This window comes from Rousettus aegyptiacus, unplaced genomic scaffold (genome assembly GCF_014176215.1).
Source record: "Rousettus aegyptiacus isolate mRouAeg1 unplaced genomic scaffold, mRouAeg1.p scaffold_m13_p_8, whole genome shotgun sequence".
Classification (NCBI taxonomy): Eukaryota; Metazoa; Chordata; class Mammalia; order Chiroptera; family Pteropodidae; genus Rousettus; species Rousettus aegyptiacus.
The window spans coordinates 11,526,137-11,546,509 of record NW_023416311.1 but is presented as its reverse complement, the minus strand read 5'-3'; the positions used below and the strand labels follow the sequence as shown (position 1 = coordinate 11,546,509).

The following is a 20,373-nucleotide window of genomic DNA, read 5'->3' as shown; positions in this document are numbered from 1 at the left end:
TGCCTGAATGCGATTTAACAGGTTCCCACAGGTTCATTAGAACCAGGAAGAATTCTCTGCATCCGCCCATCCACCAACATCATGTGGAGCTGGGTCTTGCGTTGCCAACACGGACACTGTACACTCCTAAGTGGAGCTCACCAGCCTGAATTATAGACTATCTATTGACAGACGTAGCGTCTCTTATCAGATGGTCTCATTCATGTCTCCCATCGCAGTGTCTAACATAGGTATTCAATAACCGTGCGTAGAGGGAGAAAATAAGAGTAGAAAGGGGAGGGGGGAAGAGCGGACCAGCCCTCTAAGCGCAGAATCTCTTCTTGACGTCTATAAGTAAAACCACCCCTCGCCCTGGGTGCATCTGAGCGACATGGAGTGTCAAGAAGAGTTTCATGCCAGAGGTGCCCCAGGTGGGGGCAGGGTCCAAAGTCAAGACACTAAGCAAGACATCTGCAATTGGAGAAGATCATAACCAGAGCCCAAGCAGTCACATGGTGCCCAGCATGGGGTGACTCCGAGGCCATAACCCCTGACCCAGGATGACCCCGAGTTCACGTCCACTTACGCAAATCCAGATAAGGCTCTTGCCTCACACAGTGGAACGCTGACCTCCTCAATTAGCTGTGAGAGGCAGAGGGGGAAGAATAGGCATTTTTGCAAGATCTGTTTCTGGCAATCTTCAATAAACTAAAACAGTTGAGCATACAGAATTTTTCCGTTGTTTCTGCAAAGAGATAATTTGTTACATGGAAACTCATTTGCTTATTTGGAGTAAACACTGCCTCAGACCCAGTAGAGATTAACACTCGTGGTTGAGACGGATTGAGCAGGAAAAGACATAATACTTCACTGTTCTATTTACTGTGTTAAATATAGAGTGGGAATTGATGAAAAATGCGCTGGAGTTCCCCGTGTGAGCCTAAGTGATGAACTGGGGTTTATTTGCCATCTGGCTTTTAAGCAGGGATTTTTTTTTTTTTTTTCCATGTCAGAAAAATGCCACCTTCAGAACTATCGCATTACAGACATCTGTTTATCAGACCTTTGCCGGAATGAATTATTCAGGATGTGCTTAAGGTTGTGCTTTACCTGACATATGGAAATGTGAAGTCGCACGCTTAGCGTCGGCATATATCTGTCGACGTAAAATCAGGTGTCGCGCTCCACACTCGGAGTGCTGAAGCTTGGTGGGTGGCGTTTCACGGCCGGGAGGTATTAATTGCTCTGCTGCCGCCTGTGGTTGCTGATTGTCGGAGGGCAGCCTGCGGAATCCCGTGTGACCGCGGGTGTCTGTCCTGGCGTTCCCACTTGTTCCTGTCACGTCCCTTAGGACTGCAGTGGGAAACTACTCGTAGGGAGTTTGGGTTTCACGGTAAAACCTGTCGTTGACTGACAGCCCCTACCGTGGGGCAGGTTTTATGGAGCTTACAGGGGAGCCAGGAAGAGGGACGTAAAGAAAAAATCACCGTGATTAATGTGCTACTTCGAACTGTGACGAGAGGGTCTATGAAAGAAACAGGGGTCCGTGAGTGACTTTCTTGAAGGAGCCTGGGCTTCAAGGAGGGCTTCTCGGAGGAGGTGATTCTGAAACTGTCATGAGAGGGCGAGTGAGCATCTCCATTGTGGAAGCAAGGGAGGAGTGTTTCAGATGGGAGGGAAGCCCTATGTCGGAGTGCTGTAGGGCTTAAGCAGCACGTTGTGAACTATGTAGAGGCCGGTTTGGCAGGATCCAGGAGGGCTCGGTAGAGAGAAGGGCTGACTGCATCTGGAGAGGTCAGCAGGTCCAAGCCCCCGGGACTTTGTAGGCTGCGGTACGGAGGTTGGTGCTTACGTAGTGAGAGCAGTGGGAAGCCATTGCTCAGATTCTAACGAAGAGGCAGATTACATTACCCCCTTCTAACTTTCGAAATATTCCTAAACCTACCCCCGTTTCTTATTCGTCTTTGAATTCCTTAACGTCTAGTGGTCAGCGAATGTGCGTGGAATAATCCATGATGCGAGGGAACCACTTCGATGAGGCATGAGGTCCATGCAAGTTCTAGAAAGAGACTCCATGATGACTTACCCCACAAACCTGGTGGGAAGTTTGTCAACATCTATAATGTCCCTGGTGACCTTCCTTTAGATAACCTGACGTTATTTTTTTACCTAAGGCACACATAAAGAGGTGCCTTTGAGAATGTTTTCAAGGCAGCAGAGCAAACACAGGTGAGAGATAAACATGGCCGAGAGAAGGAAGGAGGGAGGAGGGCTGCCTGCCTCTGGGGGCTGCTACTGCTTGGCCAGAGAAAAAGCCCCCAGCAGGTGGGCTGTAAACTAGTGGAGCTCCTTAGGCGGAGAGGGTAGTAGACACCGGAAGGGAAGAGCGTCTAGATCATGGAAGGTGTTTGTTGCTCAGGGATGCCGGGACCATTTGAAAGTGCATCCCTACCAGCCCGGTGTCTGCATTCCAGGAAGCTACCACGCCGTCGCAAAACACAGCCTATGCAGAGTGTCAGTCTCCCCTTTTCCTCGGAGAATACGTTCCGAGACCCCCAGTGGATGCCTGGGACAGAAGGTAGTCAGTCCCAAACCCTCTGTAAACTACGTTTTTGTTTTTGTTTTTGTTTTTTTCCGGATGCGCATACCTTTTCACAAAGGAAGCACCTTCTGGCCTCTCCGCTTATCCGAATTGCCGGCATCATTGCTCTTGTCCTTTAGGGGCAATTATTAAGTAAAATAAAGGGTGCTTGAGCACAAGCACCGCAATACCGTGGCAGCTGACCCGAGAGCCGAGACGGCTGCTAAGGAATTGACAGGTGTGTGGCGGGTGCAACGTGGACGCACCAGACAGAGGGGCGGGGACTCGCGTCCTGGGCAGCGTGGAGCGGGATGGCCTGAGATGCCGGCATGCTACGCACAGCAGCACACAGTCGAACACGCGTGCGTCGTTTATTTCTGTAATTTTTCGTTGAATGTTTTCGGACCACGTGTGACCGCAGGTAACTGAAACCGTGGAAAACGAGACCGTGGATAAGCGGGGACAACTGTGTGCCCCAACCTGAGGCGGCACAGGGATGGGGTGCCCCCATGGAACTTAGCCCGGGCAGAGAGTAGGATGCTCTCTCACCCACTTCTTCCCCACCTCAAAGTGTAGGTCTTTCTCATAATTCTAACCACTTTATTGAGGTATCATCGACATGCCCCCAAATGCATATATTTAATGTATATAAGTTGGTGAATTTGAGTATAGGCATTCACCTGTGATATCAGTCCCACAATCAATGTGACAGACATATCCATCACCTTTAAAAGTTGCTTTGTGTCTCTTTTTTGTTTTTTTTTTCTGTTTTTTGTTTTGTTTTGGTAAGAACACTTAACCTGAGATCTCCCCTCTTAACAAACTGTCGAGTGCACGCACAGCGCTGTCCTGTTAGCTCCAGGCTGGAAGCTTGCTGTACAGAACAACCCTAGAACTTATTCATCTCGCGGAACTGAAACTGGGTGCCCATGGAACAGCTCCCCATCTCTCCCTGTCCTCAACCGTTGCAACCGTTATTCCGTTCCCCGCTTCCGTGAGGTTGGCCATGTGTCCTCCTGTGATGGGCTCGCTTCGCTTAACAATTTCCTTTGGGTTCATCCGGATCGTCACAAAAGTCAGAATCACCTTCTTTTTTTTTTTTTTTTTTTTTTTAAGGCTGAGTAATATTCCATTGTATAAATAGACCACATTTCTTCATTCATTCCTCAGATAATTTTAAAAATCAAAATGAAAGCTGCACGTGTGTGCGTGTGCATATGCGCGTGTGCGTGTGTGCACGTGTGTGCACGTGTGTGCGCGTGTGTGCGCGTGTGTGAGTGAGCCCACCATCCTGCTGCCCTGCATGCATCAGGCATCCAGGAGTGTGTTCTAGACTATTATTCCCAGGACTTCTGTGTTCTCCGTGATGCTCGAGTGCTAAGATTATGAAACTCATCTATCTTGGACGCAGCTACTGTTTGGGGAGGCCTCTTCTTCCTCCCCGCGGGTTCTCCTCGGCGTTCCTGTTCTCAGGGACCTCTGCTTCGCACCTGCAAAGAAGACCAGCTCACCCCTGGAGGCCGCTTACTCTGCGGGAGGCTGGAAGGGGATGCAATCAAAGTCGTCGATTTTGTTCGAGAGGAATTGCTTTGTTTTGTGCTCAGTGAAGTTATACTTTTCTACAAATTCCCCAGTTCCCAATTCCCTCAGACAACAAAACTACAATTTGCTGGATAAACAAAAGCAGTGGGGATGGAACCTCCCCGGCAGCGGGTCTGTCAGAGGTGCTGTGCTTGTTAGCGTGGTAAAAGAGTTAGAATGCTTCCTTCAATTGTACCAAACCGAATTACTTAATAAACTTGGTACAACTTTCTTTCCTGGGAATCGGCGCTGTTAAAAAAAAAAAAAATCTAATAAGGCTATTTTGCAGCATTAGCATTTTTGCATTTGGGCAGGGAGTTCAAACCTTATTTCCTCATCCCTTTTTTGCTAAACAGCCGCCGTTTCTTAGCCCTTGCTTCTTAGGTGACAGATGTGACTATCACTTTAAAAAAAAAGGCTGCTTGGTTAACCCTTTCAAAATAGACAGCTAGCATGGGGAATTTTCTGTTTATTCAGATATTCCCCCCTTTAACAACATCTCCCCACTTCATCACCACCAAAAGGAAAAAAAAAGAAGAAAGAAAGAAAGAAAGAAAGAAAGAAAGAAAGAAAGAAAAGGCAGACTGCAGGTTAACCATCCATATTAGTAAGAATTTTACAAATGCCTGAGGCGAGTTCACTGCCATGGATGGAAATGGAGTCTTCGACAGACAGACCGAGCCAGCCCTGACCTAAGAAACATGCTGTTTTTGCATCGTGTTATTAATAGCTGAGGGCTGTCTGTTTATTCTCTGGGCCGCTGCTGTCCCCAGAAGCGAAGTCAGTAACCACATGCTTTCTCTAAAAGGACACCAGGGCTTCCAAGATGAGCTTTGCAGGGAACCAGGCTGCCGGATTCCTCCGTAGCGTTCTGCAGAAACCCTGTGCTTTCTGCTTGTCAGGCAAACTACCCGATAGAAGGAACAGTGAGCGAAATTCCACCTGCTCCTTCGTCTTGGCTACAACACTTTATCATCATTTCTTTAAAAATGGCCCACGTAGGAGTGCGAGTGGTATCGATGCTCATAATAGCACGTTGGAGAAAATGTCCAGCCAAATCCACAGAACGTACCCCTCCTATGGGCGGGCAATTCCCAGAAGCAATTTATTAGCACCACCACCCCCTCCCAAATATATATCGTCATGTGGAGCAGAAGGATTAAATATTTATATCTGTCCGCTGGGGTAATAAAACTGTATTCAATTATGGTATAGGCACACTCTAATGATTGTTGAAAACTTGGTAATAACCCTAAAACTCATAAAAAAAATACAGGATAAACAATACTGGAAGAAAATTATGGGAAAATAGCCTCTAGCCTGTGGAAATGCGGCTTTATTTTGAAATAATTTGAAATAACAGCGTATGCATAAGAACATCAAGTTAGTTTACATAACCACACTCTAATCCCCAGAAACTTTTCTTTATGTTTTTGTCAGTAGTGTTTGCGGTAAATTGCAAGCTGCCTGGAGAGACTTGGATCTCCCTGGAGACAGGGGCAGGCCCTTTGTTCATTTTTGAACTCTCGGACACTTGCACAGAGCCTAGATCAGAGTTGATGCTCCATAAAACATTTGCAGAACTAAATTTAAAAGGTAATTATTTGCTCAATGAGTCCATCTCATCTCTCTATTCCAGTGATTCTCAACCAAGGGTGATTTTGTTCTCCAGGGGACATTTGGTCACGTCTGGGGATATTTGGGGTTGTTACAAGTTGGGGGGGGGGGGTGTTACTGGCATCTAGTAGATAGAAGCCAAGGATGCTGCTAAAATAAACATCCTTCGATGCACAAGATGGCCCTCGCTGAGGTCGAGAGCTACCTTAACCTCTGTGTCCACTGTCCAGTGGACTTCACTCTGAGAAGCACTGCACCGAGCCGTCCTCGAGAAAACTTGTATCCATGTGTCCATTTGCTAGGGTGGCCATAACAGAGTAGCCCAGACTGGGTGGCTTCAACACAGACATCTATCCATCATCTCACAGTTCTGGAGGCCGGGAGTCTCAGACCAAGGTGCAGCGGGGTTGGTTCCTTCTGAGGGTGGGGAGGGAGAGTCAGTTCCATGCTCCCCCCCACCACCCGCCGGTGGTTTGCTAGCAGCCTTTGGCATTCCTTGGCTTGTGGATGCATCACCCCGGTCTCTGCCTCCATCTTCACATGGTGTTCTCCGTGTGTGTGTGTGTGTGTGTGTGTGTGTGTGTGTGTGTGTCTGTCTGTTTCTGTGTCCAAATTTCCCCCTTTTGTAAGGACACAGTCCTATTGAAATAGGGCCCATCTGAATGACCTCATCTTAACTTGATCATCTGCCAGGATCCTGTATTCAAATTAGGTCACATTCACAGGTACTGGGGGTTAGGACTCTGTTACCTTTCAGGGGGACATTTCAGCCCATAGCTCTCCAGCTCTGCAGCTCATATCTGCTATTTCTCAAAAGCGCTGCACCGTTCAGGATCTGACATTTTATCTTACCACCTTCAGCCTCGTGCGGTCCTCTCTGGCACTCTAGGGCGGGGCCCCCTAGGACAAGTTTGCCACATTTTGCCTTGACTGTCCCTGGGTCCTCCAGGACTCTGCCCTTGTAGCTGCCCTCTCTCTGCGTAGGGCAGCTTTCTTTCTTCCTTCCTTCCTTCCTTCCTTCCTTCCTTCCTTCCTTCCTTCCTTCCTTCCTTCCTTCCTTTTCTTCCTTCCTTTTCTTCCTTCCTTCCTTCCTTCCTTCCTTCCTTCCTTCCTTCCTTCCTTCCTTCCTTCCTTCTTCCCTCCTCCCCTCCTTCCCTCTTTCCTTCCTCCCTCCCTTCTTTGTCCACTGGGAAACTCACACTTACCTGCCAAGACCCTGAGGCAGGACCTCTTCCAGACCACACCCCTGCCAAGTCCAGTCCTATACAATGGTGTTTCAGGGTTGCAGACTACGACTTGACTCTCCCAGAGCACATTTACAAGCACAAAATACGCCTTATCCATGTGCCTGGCAAGAGCAGACTCTCAATGAAAAACTGTTGGAATAGCATCCCATCTCTTCCAGAAAGTTGTCCCTCCAGATATCTGAGTCAGGTCCTATGGGGGTGAGGAGGACAGGTCTCCAGGTCAGAATGCTTTGGCATAAGTCCTCCTCCACCTCAGTGACTTACTGTGCAAACTCGAGCCAGTCCTTTGTCTCTCTGTCCCTCAGTTTACTCATCTGTAAAAAGAGATAGGTGTAGTACCATCCTCAGAGGCACGTTGTAGGGATGAAATGAGTTCATACGTGCAAAGAATTTCGAACAGCTCCAGGCACACGCTAAGTAGTCACAAATGTGGCCGCTCCCCCAGCTCCTCTCTCCAGTGGCTCCATTCTGCTCACATCTCCCTTTCTGGATTAATGCTCTATTGCAAATGACCACAAACTTAGTGGTAACTGAAAACGATGCAAATGTATGTTCTTACAGTTCTGGAAGTCAGATGCTCAGAATGGGTCTTACTGGGGCCAAATCGAGAAGCCTGCAGGGCAGCATTCCTTCTGAAGACCTTTGCAGCTTCTAGAAGTGCCTGCGTTCTTTGGCTCATGGCTCCTTCCTCACCTTCAAAGCCGGCAGCGGAGTGTCTTGAAGTCTCTGATGCTACCCCCTGCCTTGGTCATCACCCGTCTCCTCTGGCCCGCTTGCCTCTCCATCTGTGATTACAGTGGGCTTACCAGAACAGTCCAGAACAATCTTCCATCTCCAGATCCTTAACCGAATCACATCTACAAAGTCTCTTTTTGCCATGCCAGGTGACATATTCATAGGTTCTAGGGATTAGGATGTGGGGCTCTTTTGAGGGGGCCACGATTTTGATTATCACACTCTCTAAATGTATTTAATCTGCATGATGGGTTTGGAGCCAGCAAACATGGGTTTATATTCTGCCTCAAGCACCTAGAAGCCATGTAGCTTCGCATTGGAACATGTAACCTCCCTGAGCCAGATCCTTCTTCTGCAAAATAAAATTGTAACATCATTCAGTGAGGAAAAGGAAGCAGGGGAGCTCTGTGCCTGGCCAAGCCTGTTCCTGGCCACTCGTAGTTGTTAGAATGACTCTTGTTGGTTTGACTCTCATCTGGGTTATTTTCTCGCAAGTCCAGCCTTTCTATTATTGCCTGCGGCCAACCGCCTTCTGCTGATCTGAAGCAAGAAATGCACTTGAGGCCACCTGCCCTGACCACCCAGAGTGACCCTCTGCTTTTGCCTTTACCTCGTGGCCTTGGCTAATTATGTTTGGGCAGGATTCGCTTTGTGTCTGCTTAGCAAATTTCGTGAGGCGTTTCCGACTTCGCGTGGTGCTTCGCAGGCAGGTCTCTCTTCAAAGCAAAGACTTTTTTGTTGTTGTTGTTTGGTGTGTTTACCTCCTGTTCATTAGTCTTGCCTCCGGAGATGGCAAGTCTCAAAGAGAGCATGACACGCATGGAGATCAAAACCTGGGCAGCCTGAAACCTTGGGGGCGAGCCTAGAGATTGGGCACACTGGCAGGGTTCTGATGGGAATCTAGGAAGGCAAAAAAAAAGCAGACTCAAGCAGAAAATGGGCAAAGAGGAATGCTAAGGGGCATCTAATAAGATGATTAATCCACATTTGCAGTTCATGCGTTTTCGTCAAACTTCCAGAGTTGGGAGTTGGGCCCGGAGCATCTTTATAGGGCAAGAGAATCACCCCTGGATTTTCTTATTCATCAGCTCTGGGGCGCAGCTCTGTCACTGACCTTTCTAGCAAGTTCCCGAATGATGCTGACACTGCGGGAGGGGGGGTGGGGTGGGGGGGAGAGGGGGCGTTGCATTTTGAGGACCACTAGGCTTGTGAGATGAAATGTCTGTGAGTCAAGATGTCTCAGGACCCTTCCCAGCTCAGATCCACCATATCTCATCTCTGGACGATTATGCTAAATACTTGCCTAGGTTTAGGTATAGTTCTTGCCTACAAAGAAAGAGTTTCTAGTCGAGAGAGGAAAAATGCATGCCAGAAAAGCAGCTAGAATCCTATGTCTTAGAAACTCCCAAACAGAGCTCGGGCTTCACCTTCTCTTTGAAGCCCTCCCTGCCCACCACAGTCAACACTCTCTCCTTTCTGTTCTCACCGTGTCTCGGGCAATACCTCCCTTCATCTGGCCCTTGTTGGACACTCTGCATGAAATCGTATGCTTCCTGTCTCTCTAGTTCACTGGGCCTTGAAATGCCTGTAAGTCTGCGATCTCATGATATTCGCCTTAGCCGCATATACTAATTGCTCCGTAAACGCCTGAGACGTGAATGGATGGCATGGCAGGACCAATGAGTGGTGGGGAAGACAAGCTGAACCGGAAGTTACATGAGCATAAGGAATGTGTGTCCTTCCCAAATGGAACGCTCCCCTTAGCAGGCAGCCTTTCTGGGTATCCCAATGAAACATCTGCTGATATCTCATTAGCTAGGATTGAGTCACATGGCCAAGCCTAGCTTCAAAGGATGCTGGGAAATGTAGTCTTCCCCCCACCCCCGTGGAATAATGTCACAAGTTTAAAAGAGAGGAGTTAAGAGTGGATACCGGGCTAAGTACCATCTATTCTTGCCACGTGAGGAATGGGATTCTGAAGGGTGGAGGAGCGCTCAGAAAGAGGGCCCCCAGGCAGGTGAACCGAGGTGGAAAACAATGTCTGTCTGCCTTCAAGGCCTCTGATAGGCTGAGGAAAGCTGAGGCTCTCCGTGGGTTATTTAAAAATCAAGAAATGCAAATACCAGGTTTCAGAAATGTTCTGTGCACCTATTTCAATGTAATAAGGTAGCACTTTTAATTCGTTTCCACAGTTACAGGCCGTGTGGCATTTTGCAAAAGTTTCACTTGACCAAGAGGTCGTCATCCCATTTAACATTCCCTATGAATGTGAGGCCCGGCCTCTGTGTCCACATTCCTTCCCACTGTCTGTCAAGATAATGTCCAAGCTCTCCGACCACACCTCAGCACCTTCTGCCCCCTTTCCCAGTCCTCATACTCTTTACCTGCCCAGCACCTCGCTCAGTGCCTGGTACCCAGCCCATCCTTTGAGGGAGAGATTCTGAGTCAGCAGCATCTCCAGGCCTTCTCCAGAGATGCTGAAATGCCGAGGACCTGGGATGCACCCCACACGACTTTAATTTAGAGGCTCCTCAGGATGCCCCGTGGCCAGTGGGTATTTCTCTGAGAGGCCCTGTGTGGGCCTGGCCCCATGCCAGGCTGGGCAGGCCCCACCCTCCCCAGCTTCCTCTCCTACTCAGAGCTTCTAGGCAGCCAGCAGTTAAGTCCATCGTGGGAAGCCATTGTGTGTGAAACACATGGGGACAGCAGGCGTGCAAAACTACTTCCCCGCCCCGCATGTGGCATAATTGTATTTTCAGGGAGGGCCGATCTATTAGCCAGGTGCGGGTCTCAACTGTGTAACTTTTATAAAGGAAACACTAAAGGCCTCTCAGGGTGAAGGATATTATAATTATGGATGATTTATGCTCTCCAGCTAATGTATACATTGCACTTTAGGAGAATGTTCTGCTTGACGTGGCCAGAAACATTAAGCAAAAAATAGTGTTGCAGCCTGGCTTAGAAATCCATCTTTTGTTTTATGTCCAATCTATCCAGTGCTAAAATATTTGGAATGATATGTCCGCATGCTGCTGTGAAGGAAATATGAACATAATAAGTGTGCTTCTGATTTCAGACCAGATTGTAATTTCCTTCTAAACTACCTCACTGAGTTTAGCATGTTTATTCCTTGGTGGAATATTTGCCGCGTATTGCAGTACAAAAGAAAATAATAATAATAATAATTTCAGGGCTAGGAGGGACCTTAGTGGTTATCTAGCCCGGGGTGTTTGAACTCAAATTACAGCGCAGACTGGTAGGTGATGTGACTTTTATGATCTGGAACCCAGAGGTCAGAGAAGAGAGGAAGAGGAGGAAGAAAGAGTAGACATCACCAGGGTGGGAATGCAATCGTGTTGCCCCAGTTAAAGACAGGCAGACGTAGATGTGGCCTCTCCCCTCCACCTGGCTCCTGGGGGACCTTCCATAAGTCACGGAATCTCTCTGGACCTCAGTGTTCATCTCAGCAAGAAGGGGATTAAGAGTCTGCCCCTGATGCCGACACAGGGGCTGGGGGCAGTGCTCCAAAAGCAATTCTTCAACACCAGCCGGGCGTCCTACGGTTCGACTCAATTCTGACACTGTGGACCTGGAGGCAGCAGCACATCGCACAGGTGGAGGGCTCAGTCCTGCAAGACAACCGCCCCCTCCCCGCCCCCCACAACACACACACTTCAGGCTCAGATACCAAGTCCAGATGTTGTCACCTGCGTTTCTGACCAACCAGCAATGGATTGGAGGTTCTCACAATACCCTACCTTGAGTTTGATCAATTTGCTAAAGCGCCTCTCAAAACTCAGAGAAACATTCGACTTTATGAGCCCCCCTGTATAGTGTGAAAGGATGGGATTCAGGAAGAGTGAAATGGAGATGTATAGGGCAAGGCGTGGGGAAAGGGCACGGAAACTCCATGCCACCCTTCCCGAATGACCACGTGTCCACCAGCCCGGAAGCTCTCTGAACCCATTCTTTGCATTTCTATGGAGGCTTCGTGATATAGGCACGATGATTAAATCATTGGCCATCCGATTCAACCTCCAGCTCCTTTTCCCCCACAGAAGGTCAGTGGGTGGGACCGAAAGTTCCAACCCTCTAATCACACGGTGGGTCCTCCACACAGCCAGCTCCAGTCCTACCTGAGGGCTGAAAGTTGCCTCATTAGCATAGCAATAGACGCCTTTATTGCTCTCATCCACTTAGGGAATTCCAAGGGCTTTAGAAGCTCTGCTCCAAAAATGGGTGTGAAGACCAAATATGTTTTCCTTATTATAAATCACAATATTACTGAGATCAAGACAGCTCTCCCCTCACCTGGCTGTTGGAGCAATAAATGTGATCATATATGCAAATTATCATTGTGACAGTGGCATAGCCAAGGAGAAAGCAGGCCCCAGGTGGTAAAAGTCAGCCTTGCTCGCCCACAAAGGTTGCAGAGCACTCCTCAGCGGACTGACGGACTGATGTAAGAACTGAGTTCTCAGGGAACATGCCCACGGCCATCCAGCTAACTAGCCAGGGAGCCTCCACTCGGGGTCAAGGTGCCGGTGCTTAGGCAGACATCCTGAGACCAGCTCCCTTGTTCTCCTACTAGCTGGATGAGGCCCCTAGTCATATGCACTTGCTGGAATCCCATCAAAGCAGGGCCTTGAATTGTTTACACTCGCTGCAGCCTGAGCTGCCAGTTCCTTTTTAGGAGGTGCAGCTTCCTCTACATATCAGGAAGGAAAGGATTTTTCATTTCCTAATAGTGAATTGGTGAAGTGTCCCCTTTACACTTTTTTTTGCCAGATCCACATACCATATTATTATTTTCTTGCCATATTTTCTTTAAAGTGACTTGTTAAAAAACGCTTGCCAGCTGTAGTCTCAATCTAAACAATTACCTGTGTTTTTCAATACACTTTTATTGAAGCGAAACTCATATAACATCCAATTAACTTTTGTAAAGGGCGTGGTTTGGTGGTGTTTAGCGCATTTGTTATGCTGTACAACCTCCACTTCTCTGTAGTTTCAAAACATCTTTGTCATCTCAAAATACCCTGTACCCCTGTACCCATTAAGTAGTCACTCCTGATCCTCCCATTCTCTCATTCCCTGATCTGCTTTCTGTCTCTGTGGAGTCACCGATTCTGGATTTTTCACACACTGAGTGACCTTTTGTGTCTGGCTTGTTTCACTGAGTATGTTTTCAAAATTCATCCTGGTTGTAGCCTATATCAATACTTTATTCCTTTTCATGGCTGAATAATAGTCCCTTGTATGGATATACCACTGTTGGTTTATCCTTTAATCCGTTGATGGACATTTGAGCTGTTTCCACTTTTTGACTTCTATGAATAATAGTGTTATGCACATTTATTCACAAATTTCTGTGTGGACATATGTTTTTATTTCTCTAGGGTATATATCTAGGAATGGAATTGCTAGATCATATGGTCTAATACACTTTTGATTAAATAAACAATGGGTTTGTTTTTTTTTTAATTGCCATCCTGGACCATTGGTGGCACATACACAATTCAAGGAATGTCTCAAACAGTTATTACCTACATATTTTTAAGGTCTTCCACTTGGTAACCCTATAAACCAGTCTGGCTTTTATTTCCCTGTACCATTATCATGACTTTTCCTGATCAGATTTTTACCTGCCACAAATATATCAATTTCTACTTACAAATACTCGCTTACCCCATATTTCCTTCCTGCTTCTTTTCTGCCCACTCAAGTCTTACCCATCCTTGAAGGCTGAGTTCAGGTTCACCCCTAGCCAATAATTTCCCCCCCTGGCTGGCTCCCGGACTTTTCGCTTTCACGAGTCAAATGAAAAAAAACGAAAGGAATTGAGTGCGTGCCCACTGGTTATTTTGAGGACCTACTTCATAGTCATACAGTGTGTTATATGTTCACATGGGTATAGTGTAGCATTATAAATAAAAGCACGGACACTAATATAATCTATTGAAGTTAAAAGCTGAACATGTGTGTTTTTATAGAAACTCACTGCGTTACTGTTGTGTCAATCATTTTGGCTTGGATGACTAAATATTTCATCAAGCCCATACTGATATCTCCCTTTGCAGAAAGCTTTATAGTTCTTTTCATTTTCACTACACACACTAGTGCTAATAATAACAATAATAATAATAATAATAATGGCAACTATTTGTCAGCTACCTACTATATTGATGTAAGTATTTTACATGCCTGATTTCTTTTAATAATCTTACTAATGCAATACAGCTACACAGTCCTACAGAGCAGCCACCAGCCACATGGGCTATTGAGCACAGAGAGTTGCTGTAAGTGTAAACTACATACGAGATTCAAAAACCTAATGTAAAAAAGAATGTAAAATATCTATTAATATTTTTTTATTTTAGTCAAATGTTAAAATAGTTTTATTATATTGAATTTATCTGGTATATGTAATATATCAATCCAATTAATTTCACCTCTTCTCTATTTACTTTTTCTTGATGTGGCTACAAGAAAACTTAGCATTGTATATGTGGCTCACATCTGTGGCTCACAGGACAGCGATGATGCGGAGTACATATTAACTCCATTTTACAGATCAAGAAATTGAGATTTTGTTCCCCAAAGTCAGTATAAAGGGTGGACCCAGGATTCAAAGTTGGATTTGACCGACTTACTGTCCAGGATGCTTTATTCAATGCATCTTTCATGGTTGGTTGTTTTTAGTAAGTGCAGCACATAAAATGAATGTAAATTTCAACCCTTCTATCTCTCGTCACATGATTGACAAGTTAGTTTCCACTATTTTTTTTTTTTTTTGCAAGACCTCCATAAGTCATTTGAACGACCACCCCAAGATTCTGAACTGGCTTCTTACTAATTCTAGACATCTCCTCTCCATGATACAAGATGCATTCTATTCAGTCAAAGCTCCTTCATTTCACCCTGTAACCATCAGCAAGTTCCAGAAATCAGCATCCTTCCTGTAATACAACTATTGTATCATGCAATCGAAGTGTTGTTTTTGTTGTTGCTTGATGAGCTCAGTCTCTGTTTTTGATTCGTATTTAAGTAGGAATCTCAATTTGAGCTTCCGTCCCTGGTCTTTCTGCAAAGAGCCTGCCCCGGCCACGGTTATAGTGTGTTAGGGTACACATTTGTAACAAACACACTCAACAGAGGATTTCGCGCCTGGCAATTAAGTCTGTCTGGTGAAACAACTATATGGGTTTATACGTGAAATAGAGTTTGTGATCACGTGTGTGGCTCTATATCGTATAAAGACATTAAAAAATGCTTTCGTCCTTGCTGTGTTCCCTTGGGGAATTCATGCTTGTCTGTCCCCTCCTTCTTTACGTCTGAAAGGAAGGAAGTGAGCTGGTAGAAATATTCTGCTCCAAAGGAAGATCAATGTTTTTTTGTTTTGTTTTGTTTTAATTTTTTTTAGGCGAGGCAACCCTTGGTTGACCTCACAGATTGCAAGGACCTTGTTTTTATTTTTTTATGCCTACAGCACCTGGTCTTCCTAGGTGGTCTCCCATCCAAGTACTAACCAGGCCCGACCCTTTATTTTTTTATGCCTACAGCACCTGGTCTTCCTAGGTGGTATCCCATCCAAGTACTAACCAGGCCCGACCCTGCTTAGCTTCCAAGATCAGATGGGATCAGGCTTGTTCAGGGTAGCATGGCCATAGACTGGAAGATCAATGTTAATAATGTTCATTTTTCTAAGTGCAGCCTTATCCAGACATGAAAGTTTGGGAGAACCTAAAACAGACCCCTCTCCCTGTCTTCTGCACCCAGGTGAGTGTCAAGATATTCCAGACAGAATTTGCTCTTCTTGAAGTAGGGACTGTACGCTATTTGATGGATTGGCTCTCTCTATCACTTCGGTGAGAAGGAACCTCAGCATCCCTTATGGAAATATTTCACAGCCTCAGAGTGCTTCTCCTCCCAGCAGCAGATGGTTAACTCCCTTTCACAGCAAAGTGTCCTCGGGACGACTTTATCCTTTATTAGGAATCCTGGAAAAATACCACGGAAAAAAGCAAGCTGGCACACACCTGCAGAGGGACCCAGGAGCCCTGGGTATTTCTCTAGGGCTTTCTTTTTCTCCCTGGGTTTCGAGGTAGCCTACAGGAGACCCACTTTTGCTAAAAATGCAGATTTGAGGACTCCATCTCAGGCTTACCGAACCGGATCATTGGGGCATGGAGCCAGAGCATCTTCATTTTTATCAGATTACCCAGGTGATCCTAACATTTACGAACTGTGCCTGTAGGAGGACTTCATAGATGCTGGGTGAAACCATCTTAAATCCAATCAAATTAATTATTAATTAAATAAATGTCTGCCTGGACCCCAATTCATAACTCTCATGCTGCAGTGCCCTCCTGAGGTCCGGAGGCGCCATCTAATGAATGAGTAACTGGGGACATAAACATGAATTACTTATTTATTTTCCCCAAGCCCTCTTCCTATTCTCAATGAAAATGTGGCCATCTGTCGCTGAGAACCCCCCCCTGATGGGAGAGATCTGTGGTCCTTCTCGAGAAAAAAAAATTGCTCCCTGCCCTCAGAACGCAGGCAGGATGAAGCAGCAGTTCTACGTTTATATTATGCTTAATAATTAATTGTGGGCACAGAAATATGCATGAGCATCGACTGCAGGCATTCTCAGTCAATAAACAAGTATTTTTAGTACCACGAATGCAGACTGAGCCCTTACCTTAAGTAAAGGATGACAAAGAAAGAGGGGGGAAAGGGGCGGAAGGGGAGAGGGAGGAAAGCACTCTAATTGGCTATTAGGGGTCCTATTTGAAACACCATTTTGCCATTTAATAATGACAGTGAATGTTTATTGAGCAATTTCTATTTATCATGTAGCCTACATCTATTAATTTCTTCAAATTAATTCCTCCAAACAGCCCTGTAGGGTAGTTACTATTATTAGCTGCATTTAGTAGATAAAAAAAAAAAAATCTGAAGCACAGAGAGTAATGGTAAACTCCTGAGCATCACACAGCTCATAAGTGGTAAACCTGGGATTTGAACTGTGGGATTTAATTAAGCCTAGAGCCCACTGTCTTAAATGCTTCTAATTCTTCTGCCATGAAGCTTGTTTCAAAAGAAATATTTCCAAAACTCTTTCCATAAATGACTGAAAATCCTATGGATTGCATTGACAGTGGGAAGCGGATAATCCATATCAATTATTGTATTAGGGTTCTTCAGAAAAACAGAACCAATAGGATATATGTAGATCCATAGAAAGAGATTTGTTATGAGATACTGGCTCACATGATTATGGAAGCCGAGAGGTCCCATGGTCTGCTATCTGCAAACGGGAGATCCAGGAAAGCTGGTGGTTTAGTTCTGGTCCAAACCCAAAGACCCAAGATCATGGATGTCCCAGGGCAGGAGAAGGCACACATCCCAGCTCAAACAAGAGAGCAAATTCCCCTTTCTGCTGTCTGTTTACTCTATTCGGTCCCTCAAAAGATTGGGTGATGCCCACCCACGGGTGGGTGGGTGCAGGTGCTCTTCCTTACTCAGTCCACCGACTCAAATCCTAACCTCCTCTGGAAGTGCCCTCACAGACACACCCAGAAACAATGTTTTCCCAGCTTCTGGGCATCCCTGAGCCCAGTCAAATTGACCCACAAAGTGAACCATCACAGTGATTAACTCATATTGTGTTGTAATTGGGAGTGATAATGTACATAATAGGTCAGTAAAAGATTTCCAAGAGCTCGAGACCCTTGGCTGAGATCACCCCTGACATGGCTGTGATGAGATCGCTTTTCTTCTGCCTGCAACCAGAGCCCTTTCTACTGTTTGTCTTGCTTCCTCTGGGCATACACAGCTCGTTCGAGCTGATCTTGAGAAATCTGGACAAATCCTAGCAGTTCACAAAACATTAAGGACAATAGAGGCTCACGGGACGGTTTCGTAGGGTTGCCTCACAAATTGCCGCCAACTGGGTGGCTTGACACAAGAGAAATGATTGTATCGCAGGTTTGGAAAATAGAGGTACAGAATCATTGCGTCGAAGTGATTGGTTCCTTCGGAAGGCTTTGAAGGGGAATGCGTCGCATGCCTCTCTCGCCGTTTCTGGCGGCTCCGGGCAGTCCTCAGCATCCCTTGGCTTGTGGCCACATCATTCCAATTGATGTCAATTGGAAGATGATGCCTCCATCTTCATGTGCCCTTTTCTTCTGTGTCTCTGTGTGTCCTCTCCTCTCCTCACAAGGACACTAGTCATTGGGTGCAGGGCCCAACCTAAATCCACGGTGACCACATCCCAAGATCTTTAACTTCATTGGATCTGCAAAGACCTTATTTCCAAATAGGATCCCATTCCCAGGTGTCAGTTGTTAAGAATAGTGAGGACCCTGTTCAACTCTCCACAGTGTCCACTGAGGAACAGATTGTGGGTTTGCTGTGAACTCAGTACAGCGTCTCGGATGTTACACTGGTTGTGGGGAAGCCCACAGACTCCAGGACTTAATAGCTTTGGTTCAAGTCCCAGCACCATCCTCTATCTACATGACCTTGGGTAAGTTTCCCAGACTCCCCCCAGTGCCATCTCTTCCTTTGGGAAATGATAGCATTCATCTCGACTTCACTAAATGCATGCATTTTCCATTCTGCGTTGCAGATCGCCACATACTCAGCAGCTTCACATACATTTATTGTCTCATAGTTTATATGGGTCAGGAGTCTAGCAGTTTAGCTGGATTCTCTGTGCAAGGTCTCACAATGCTTCAGTGAAGGTGTCCTGGGGGCTGAGTCTCATCCAGGCACTTGATTGGGGTGTGGTCTGCTTCCAAGCTCATTTAGGTTGGCATAGTTCATTTCCTTGTAATTTTAAGTCTGAGGGCCCTGGCTTCTTGCCAGCTGTTGACCAGAGGCAACTTTTGACTCCTAGAGGCTGTCTTTAGCTTGTAGAAGCTGCCCATGGGTAGATAGACACATAGTCACAACGTGACTTTCCATCACCTTTGCAGCATTCTATTGATCAGAAGCAAGTCACAAGTCCCACTCACATTCAAGAGAAGGAAATTATACAAGGACATGCACACCAGAAGTCAAATTTTGAGGGTCACCTTTCAAGTCTATACATCACCCTGAACTCTCACATGAATTAGAATATGCACAAAACTCCTAGCACAATGCCTAACGCCCAGTCAATATGAATTGCAGGTAGCTGCTGTTATTAACAGGTAGCTGTAATTATTATCACTGCTCTGATTTCAGGGTTTCCATATATCCCCACAGAAGGCTGTGTACTGCACAACCCCAGGGGGTGCTCTACACGTAGAGCAGGCTGTGAATAGAGACCCCAGGCTATGTGAAACTCAGTGGTTCTTCCTTTGACTGGGAGGTCTAATGCACTGGAATAGACCCCCTGAACGGCCTGATATAAACTATAACTGATTTAGAAATTAGAAAGCACTGGCTTTTGGTTCTGACTGTTGAGCGGTAATGACGTGTCTCATTTAGTGCTGCCCCATGCATGCTGGCTTTTAGAACCCCAGCCAGCAAGCACAACGCAGTGAATGCAGACTTTTGCTCTCTGCTCCAGCAAACTGTAATGCCTCTTTCTGAATTTGAAGGTGGCTGCCAATCTTTTTGCTTGTTTTCCTTGCAGTGTTTTTCCACAATTAGCATCCTTTATTTTCCTATGTTTGTGTTTGGATTCCCAGCAAAGAGCTGGCTTCTTTTTCCAAGGGATAAATGAACCTGTGATTCTTTTACTTGCTGGCATTGTATAAGAATTTTATAGCCACTCTAGACCAGGTGAGTGTTGGGTGAATTTAGGCCACATTTTAATGTCATAGCATCCACCGACGCAAAAATTTGAAAGCCTTCTGAGAAGGTAGAAACATCTTCTGTAATTGCCTCATTGTATGGTGACTAGGTAATAAATTAGGAAGCCAGCATTTATCTCAAGGGGGATTAGGTTATAATGGTGTTGCGAAACAGCACTCTTGTTAACTTTCCCGTTTCCAGGTGCACCTCTGTGTCATTAAACCAGGGGGCATATATATCTGTATTTCCTTTTCGTTATTGTTGGCGATGTCTAACAAGAACATAGGCAAGTCATTTGATTTAAGGAGAGTTTAATAAACAAATTCCTAATAAAGCTGTAGGTGGGGGTATATGGAGATCAGAAGCAGTACTATATCCTGGGCTGTTAAAATAGGAAGTGTAATCATCCCTGAGCCTGAAGGGCGTGAGAGAGAATGAACAGAAGAGATGGGAATGCAGCTGGTACAAGATGAGCTTTGGAACATATATGCTCTGGCCTCCTCCTTCTCCTTCTCTGCATTCAGTTGTCTGTGCTCTCCACTGGCTCAAACCAGCAGGCTACTGGGAGGGGCTGCATCCTGTCGATGATGTCTGCTGGCCATCCTCCCTAGTAGGGAGCAGTCTGCAGAAGGATGGAGGGCGGATCTGCAGTGGTACCTGGACAGTGACAGCACATTTTCTGTCCATCACCCCTCACTGACCCCTTCCAGTTTTTAAAGCAGTAGGAGGCCAAGGGAGTGGTCAATATCAAGACATCGAAGCCAAATAGCTGAGCATCCCGCTTTGGATTCAGATAAAGGTCTTGGCACCTATTAGCTATGTGGCTTTAGGCAAGTGATTTAA

The 20,373-nt window shown here is 46.1% G+C and overlaps 1 protein-coding gene and 1 pseudogene across 25 annotated transcripts in view; one reads left to right on the top strand and one right to left on the bottom strand.

The window, feature by feature from the left end:
• Positions 1-20,373, top strand: part of RBFOX1 (RNA binding fox-1 homolog 1) — a 1,358,182-nt gene that overhangs the window by 681,743 nt on the left and 656,066 nt on the right. The gene's annotated exons all lie outside the window — the stretch shown is intronic.
• LOC118607434 lies at positions 15,294-15,412 on the bottom strand (annotated as a pseudogene).